Below are 7,462 nucleotides of genomic sequence, written 5' to 3'. Positions count from 1 at the left end.
TATTCATTCCTCTCTCAGGTGTGATTGGATTTGCAGGAAAGACAAAAGTCGACAGCAAAAATGTCAATATTCCAACTCCTTCTCAGCAAATATTTTACAGCAGCCATTTTAATTTTTAAAAAAATATTTTTAGTATAGATGGAACATATTTTATTTATTTTTATGTGGTGAGGATCGAACCCAGTGCCTCACTTGTGCTAGGCAAGTGCTCTACCACTGAGCCACAACCCAGTCCCCCCATTTTAATTTAATGAAATTAAATTTATAGGTTTCCACATGTAATTTCAAAAATATTAATATAATAACCTAACAATTAGAGGACATCAAATTAATTTAAAATATAATGTGTGAGCCCCGCGCGGTGGTGCACGCCTGTAATCCCAGCAGCTGTGAGGCTGAGGCTGGAGGATCAGGAGTTCAAAGTCAGCCTCTGCAACAGCAAGGCGCTAAGCAACTCAGTAAGGCCCTGTCTCTAAATAAGTTATAAAATAGGACTGGAGATGTGTCTCAGTGGTCAAGTACACCTGAGTTCACTTCCCAGTACCAAAAAAAAAAAAAAAGTGTGCATTTTAATATACTGTTTCCCCCCTTATCCACAGGGATATATTTTCCAAGTTCCCCAGCAGATGTATGAAAATGTAGATAGTACCAAATCCTATGTATATCATGTTCTTATATACATACATACCTGTGATGAAATTTAATTTATAAATTAGGCACAAAAAGAGTAGCAATAATAATTAACAATAAAAATAGAACTATTATAACAAGATACTGCTATAAAAGTAATCTAAGTGTGGTCTTTTTCGCAAAATATTGCTCCATATTCACCCATTTTCTTCTTGTGGTAATGTGAGATGACACACTGCCTACAAGGTGAGATGAAGTGGGGTGAATGACATAGGTTTCATGATACAGCATTAGATCATGACGTACGGGTCATTTGAATATAAGTACTGCTATCTGAGACAGTTGATCTAATAACCAAGAAGAGTAAAAAGTGACTAAGTAGTGGATTGCATATATGATGTGGATACACTGGAAAAAGGTGTGATTCACCAGAGTGGAACAACTTTATGACACTACTCAGACTGGTGTATGATTTGAAACGTATAAATTATTAATTTGGGGGAATCTCCATTTAATATTTTCAGGCCACAGTTCACTACAGATAACTGAAAATGCAGAAAACAAAATTACAGAGGGGACCCTACTGTATTTTAAATACTCAGGCACAACCTATGCTAACAATTAGAAAGGACAAAAACCAATAGTATTTCTGAAGTATCAGGAGGCATAAATATCACCCCAGAAACCATACTGCAGGGAGAATGCTTCCCTCACAGAACTGTGGGGAGGACTAAAGGAGTAACCTAAACCCTGGGAGAATTTCAAAGAATGTCACTGTATGAGGGATGCCCACTGTCCTCTTACTAAACTTGTCATGTCTTTGGCCTCATGCTCTTCCAAATCTAGGCTCCACACAAATGTTCAGTGTGTCTTTTGGGGTTCCAGGGCATGGCAGCCAGAGTTCACACTGGCCAAGTCATCATGGTCATTCTCACCGTATTGCAAAACAAGGAACATGTGACTGAAGCCCTACACAGGGCCAAGTTCAAGTTCCCTGTCCACCAGAAAATCTGCATTTTAAAGTAGTGTGGCTTTATCAATTTCAATGCAGATGAATTTGAAGATAAGGTAACTGAAAAATGGTTCATCTGGAATAATAGTAGTGTCAAATGCATCCCTAATAGCAGTCCCCTGGGCTTCTACTGTGCAGTGCTATGATTTCTTAATCATACCCATCAATAAAACCTACCTCCAATCAACTACAACAGCAAAAAAGCAAACAACAACAACAACAAAAAAAAAAACCAGGTACCTCTGGTAGCAGTAAAATCAAAAGGATTAAGATTATAATCTTTGTAGGATCTACAAAAGCACCAATCAAAAATTGCCACCAAGCCCTGTAAATAACAAACCTTCCACAGAGTCTAGTAATTGATAGAACAAGAGTGTTATAATAATCATGGGCTGGGGTTGTAACTCAGTGGTAGAGTAACAGCCTAGCATGTGTGAGGCCCTAGGTTCAATCCCCAACACCACATAAAACTAAATAAACAAAATAAAGGTATTGTCTCCATCTATACCTAAAAATATAATTTTTAAAAAGAGTGTTATAATCAATTCAGAGTCTCAGGAAGGAGACATGGAATTGTGTGCCCAGATGCCCTTCAAGGAAAGACTTGCCGCCCAAATATAGGGGGTGAGTCAGCAGCCTGCACTCAGTAGTCAGTTCCTTCAGGGTGGCCTCAGCTGCAAAGAGGTCCCATCCTTCTCAGAACAGCCCTCATGTGGTTACTGAGCAAGGCAGTTGAGGGAGATGGGGGATGTGGTACAAAGACCTAGTTGGTTCAACCTAATGTTGAACAACCTGGAGGCAACGCTCCCACCCAGGTTCCCTGCCAGGTTGTCAAAGCTGCACAATACTTCTACTGCTTCTCTCCTGACTTTCCTTGTACTGGTGTTGATCCCTAATAAGCATCATGGATCCTAAACCCTATGCAGCATCTGTATGCAGACAGCACAACTAGAAAATTTGATATAGCTCATTCCTATACCAAGGGTTACCACTGATATATTTAAAGCATCAACATGACTATAGTTCATTTTCAAGAGTATTTAACTGAGCTGGAAATTATGACTAGATCTCCCAGAAGAGACTGGATCTCTGGACATGCACAGATAAATTGTCCAGAATTATTCTGAAGTTTTGGGCCAGGTAATTTAGTACTGAGCAATATTTGTTTGTAGGGTACTCCTGGCTCTGTAAAGATATGCCCATTCCCTTAAAACTTCTGAAATAAAAGCTGAGCATTATTCTCTGTGGTAAGCTTTGGAGTAAGATTGTGATGAGCTCTGATTGATTATGCCTCATGTATAGAGGACCAAAAATCAAAAAAACATAAATAGCTGGAAAAAGAGTAAGATTGAGTGAGATTGCAGACAATAACAACTGGATGGATTACTCAAGAATTATGTGCCAGGCATTGTTCTAGGCATTGGGGTTATAGCAGTGAAGAAAATAGAAAAATTCCAGCTGTTGTGGCCCTTGCATTCTAATAGGAGAAGACAACCAAACCTCACTCACTCTGCTTTTGTCATGTGACTTTTTTGTCCAACAGGATAGCAGCAAATGTGATACAAGAAGACGTTTGGTGAATGCTTGTGCCTCCTGGGGCCCACCTTTTTGGGGCACTACTACCGTGTAAATATCCAGTCTTGTCTCCTTAGTAATAAAGGCCAGTGGAGATAGAGACCCAAGAGTCTTAGCTGTTCAAGATGGGTCCAGCTCCAGTGCCTGCCAACCTTCCAATTGAGTATAGGAGTCCTGGTAAGATCAGCAAAAGAAACTCTTGCCTAACCCATAGAATTGTGAAAAGTAGCAAGTCCTTGTCTTAGGCACTAAGTTTCAGGATGGCTTATTACCACAGCAATGGATGACTAAACACAGCATGTAAGAAAGTAATATATACTAGGGAGAAAAACAAAGCAAGGAATGTGGGATGTTGTTATCTATCAATACTTGGAATACAGTGTGGTGTTGGTACAAAGGTAGAAATGTAGGTGATTGAAATGGGTCCCACCACCCTCCCTTGCACAGGGGGAGACTTGAAATGCTATAGAAGTGAGATTGCAGACAATAGCAACCTGATGGATTACTCAAGGATTAGTAATAGGAAACCAGATATCCAAATGGAAAAAATAAAATAAAACTAAATATTTGACAAAATCCAAATTTGAGTGAATTGAGAACTAAATGTTCTAAAGTAAACTAAAAAGTCAAATGTTAAAGATTTTAGAAGGAATTGTAGGAGACTCATTTTATTATTATCTCAGAGATAGAAATGATTTGCTGAAAATATGCAAAGCAAGAGCCTTAATGCAAAAGATTGCTACATTTTGAACTTTTGTTCAATGTAAAATGAGATAAATTGGTTTTTAAAAGATTCTGGTTGGATTTGATCTAGCTATCCCCCTCCTTGGTCTATACCCAAAGGACTTAAAAACAGTATACTACAGTGACACAGCCACATTAATGTTTACAACAGCACAATTCACAATTGCTAAACTATGGAACCAACCTAGACACCCTTCAGTAGATGAATGGATAAAGAAATCGTGGTTCGTATTCATAATGGAATATTACTCAACATCAAAAGAGAATAAAATTATGGCATTTGCAGGTAAATGAATGGAGTTGGACAATATCATGCTAAGCAAAATAAGACAATCCCCCCCAAAAGGGGCCAAATGTTTGTTCTGATCAGTGGATGCTAATCCATAATTGGGGGGGTGGGGACATGTGATGAGTGGAGGAACTTTGGATGGGGCAATGGGTAGGGGGAAGGGGTAGGAAAGATGGTGAAATGAAATGGACATCATTACCCTAGGTAAATGTATGATTGCACAAATGGTGTGACTCTACTTCATGTACAGCCAGAGAAGTTGAATTAACAAAGCAGGAAATAAAACCGAAGGAAATATATGAAGAGATACTCAATTCTGATTTATTTAAAATCATAGAAATGGGGCTGGGGATGTGGCTCAAGCGGTAGCGCGCTCGCCTGGCATGCGTGCGGCCCGGGTTCGATCCTCAGCACCACATACAAACAAAGATGTTGTGCCTGCCGAAAACTAATAAATAAATAAATAAATAAATATTTTAAAAAAAATTAAATCATAGAAATATAAATTATTAGTTTACATCTACAAGGTTGGAAAAATCTTTTAAATATGGCAATTCTAAGTACAGATGAGATTAGAGAGAAATGGAAACTTTCATATAGTAAATGGTTCACTTCATATTAGCACAATTACTTTCTAGAAAAATTTCATAAAACTAATAATTTTCAAGAGTGGCTGTCGCGAGCCATCCGGGGACTGTGTGTGGATTGTCGCACATTGCAGCCTAATTGGACAGGGAAATCTGGTGTCTGGGAACTTCCAGTGGACATTTCCTCTGTGTAAGACTGCCCAGACACTTTGGGAGCCCTATTCAGCTCTGTCAGGTCCCATACAGCTCTGGAAATGGGGTGACCTGCTACAATCACACAGCCCCTCTGAGATGGGTGTGACCTGCCAAGATGCCAATCAACCTACTGACTGCAAGACATCATGAAGCAAGACTTCACCCTTGAAACCTTACCTCTGCTTTTTATGCACTCCCTTAAATAAACCATGGGAGCCATTTTCTAATTGTTTAGCTCCAGCTCTTGTGTAGACTGGGCCTATCAGGTGCTCCAATTCTTTAAACCTAATTCTGACTTTGTGTTTTATTCTTTACTGATTATTCTAGACTTTAATTTCTCAGGAGGCTTATACCCTCCTTATCAGGAAGAAGAACCCCCTAAAGAAGTGCTAGCCACCTCCCCATAAGTGGCAATCCATTTTTGAGCGCTCTCTCTCTCTCTCTCTCTCTCTCTCTCTCTCTCTCTCTCTGTGTGTGTGTGTGTGTGTGTGTGTGTGTGTGTTTGTGATAGGGATCAATCCCAGGGACCTATGCATGGTAGACAAATGCTGTATCAATGAGCTGCATCCCCAGTCCTTTTTGATTTTTATTTTGACACAAGTTCTCACTACATTGCTCAGTCTGGCCTTATACTTGCAATTCTCCTGCCTCAGCATCCCAAGTAGCTGGAATTACAGCTGTCTACCACTGTGCCTGGGCATTTTTGAGCTTTGATGTCAATGTCATGGGTCATTACCAAAAATTTTTAAAGATACAAGCTAGACCAGCAAGAAGAGAAAAATGTCAGAGGCTATTGTGTATTCAAAATGTTTCATTGTTTCACAAAACTTTTATTTTAATTACACACAAACACAAGTATATTGTTTCCTAAAACTTTTGTTACATACTTGCATATAGCTTGTATTTATCAACCATCATGTTGATGTAGGAGAGTAATTCAATAGTTACTGGTTTAATCTACATGACTGATCCAAATTTAACATCTACTTGTGGTTTTTAAAATTCTTAATAAAATAAAAATGATTTTTAAAAAGAAGATGCCAATCTAAAGTCATTTGCAAGTTATTGATATGGCTATGATAACCTCCTTGTGTTTCCCAAGTTTTATTCAAGTCAGATTCTCACATATGAGTCTTGTACATTTTCTTTTTCTTTTGGGATCTCAGGTGCACAGAATTGGATTTAGCATAACCCTGGGTTATGACACCCTGCCATGTCATCATCATGCTAATCAAACAGAACTACTTTTGTAATCAGAAAGCTGCTGGATTTTTGTCTCCTTTCCCCTGCAAAGTCCTTCTTTCACTTTGATCCTAAATAAAAACACAAGTTCCATGTTCTCTGTGCCTAGCAGGTATTTAAAGTTGATTTTGTGTGTATGTTATGCATTCTTCATATGCAACCCCCTCTATCATGCTATGGTTGCACTAATATAGTGACATAACTTCCCCCAACATGTCTTCTTCTTCCTCAGCCCCTTAGTGCTACCTCCCTTTCACCATATAGATTTAGTATAGAATTCATAGATACCTGGGTGGTACATAGAATACATTCATTGAAGGAATGATTTGAGTGAACTAATATGTGTAAAGATGGTGGATTTTTTGGCTTGGTTCTTGTTGGTGTTTGCAGTGCTAAGGTTTGAACCCAGAGCCTTGAGCATGCTAAGCAACTATTGTACCACCAAGTTATACTTCAAGCCTACAAAGGTGTTTTATAAACTGTCAATTTCAATACAGTTGCGAGTTGCAGCAATAGTTAAGAATGTTTGGGCTGGCATTGTGGCTCAGTGGCAGAGCGCTTGCCTCATACAAGTGAGGCACTGGGTTCGATCCTCAGTATCACATAAAAATAAATAAACAAAAATAAAGATATTGTGTCCATGTATAAATAAAAAATTTTTTAAAAAGAATGTTGGCTCCATTTCCATGCAATTTCCCTTCTCTATGAATGACAGTAGAGGGGGTAGAGAGAGAAGAGGGGAGGGGAGGGGAGGGGAGGGGAGGGGATGGGGGATAGTAGAGGATAGGAAAGGCAGCAGAATACAACAGACACTAGTATGGCAATATGTAAATCAATGGATGTGTAACTGATGTGATTCTGCAATTTGTATACGGGGTAAAAATGGGAGTTCATAACCCACTTGAATCAAAGTGTGAAATATGATATATCAAGAACTATGTAATGTTTTGAACAACCAACAATAAAAAAATTTAAAAAAAAGAATGTTGGCTCTAGCATTAAATTAGCAATGTGATTTGGATATGTTATTTAAACTATTTGTGCCTCAATTTCCCCTAGAGGGATAATCAAAGTGTGAAGATCCAACGGGATAACACAAGAAAGCACTTAGAGGAGTGCCTGACCCATAGTCATCTTGACATGAATGGAAGCCAAGTAGTTATCATGTTATTCTTCTATTAACTAGTG

This window comes from Marmota flaviventris, chromosome 9 (genome assembly GCF_047511675.1).
Source record: "Marmota flaviventris isolate mMarFla1 chromosome 9, mMarFla1.hap1, whole genome shotgun sequence".
Taxonomy (NCBI): Eukaryota; Metazoa; Chordata; class Mammalia; order Rodentia; family Sciuridae; genus Marmota; species Marmota flaviventris.
Note: the sequence above shows the minus strand (reverse complement) of the source record.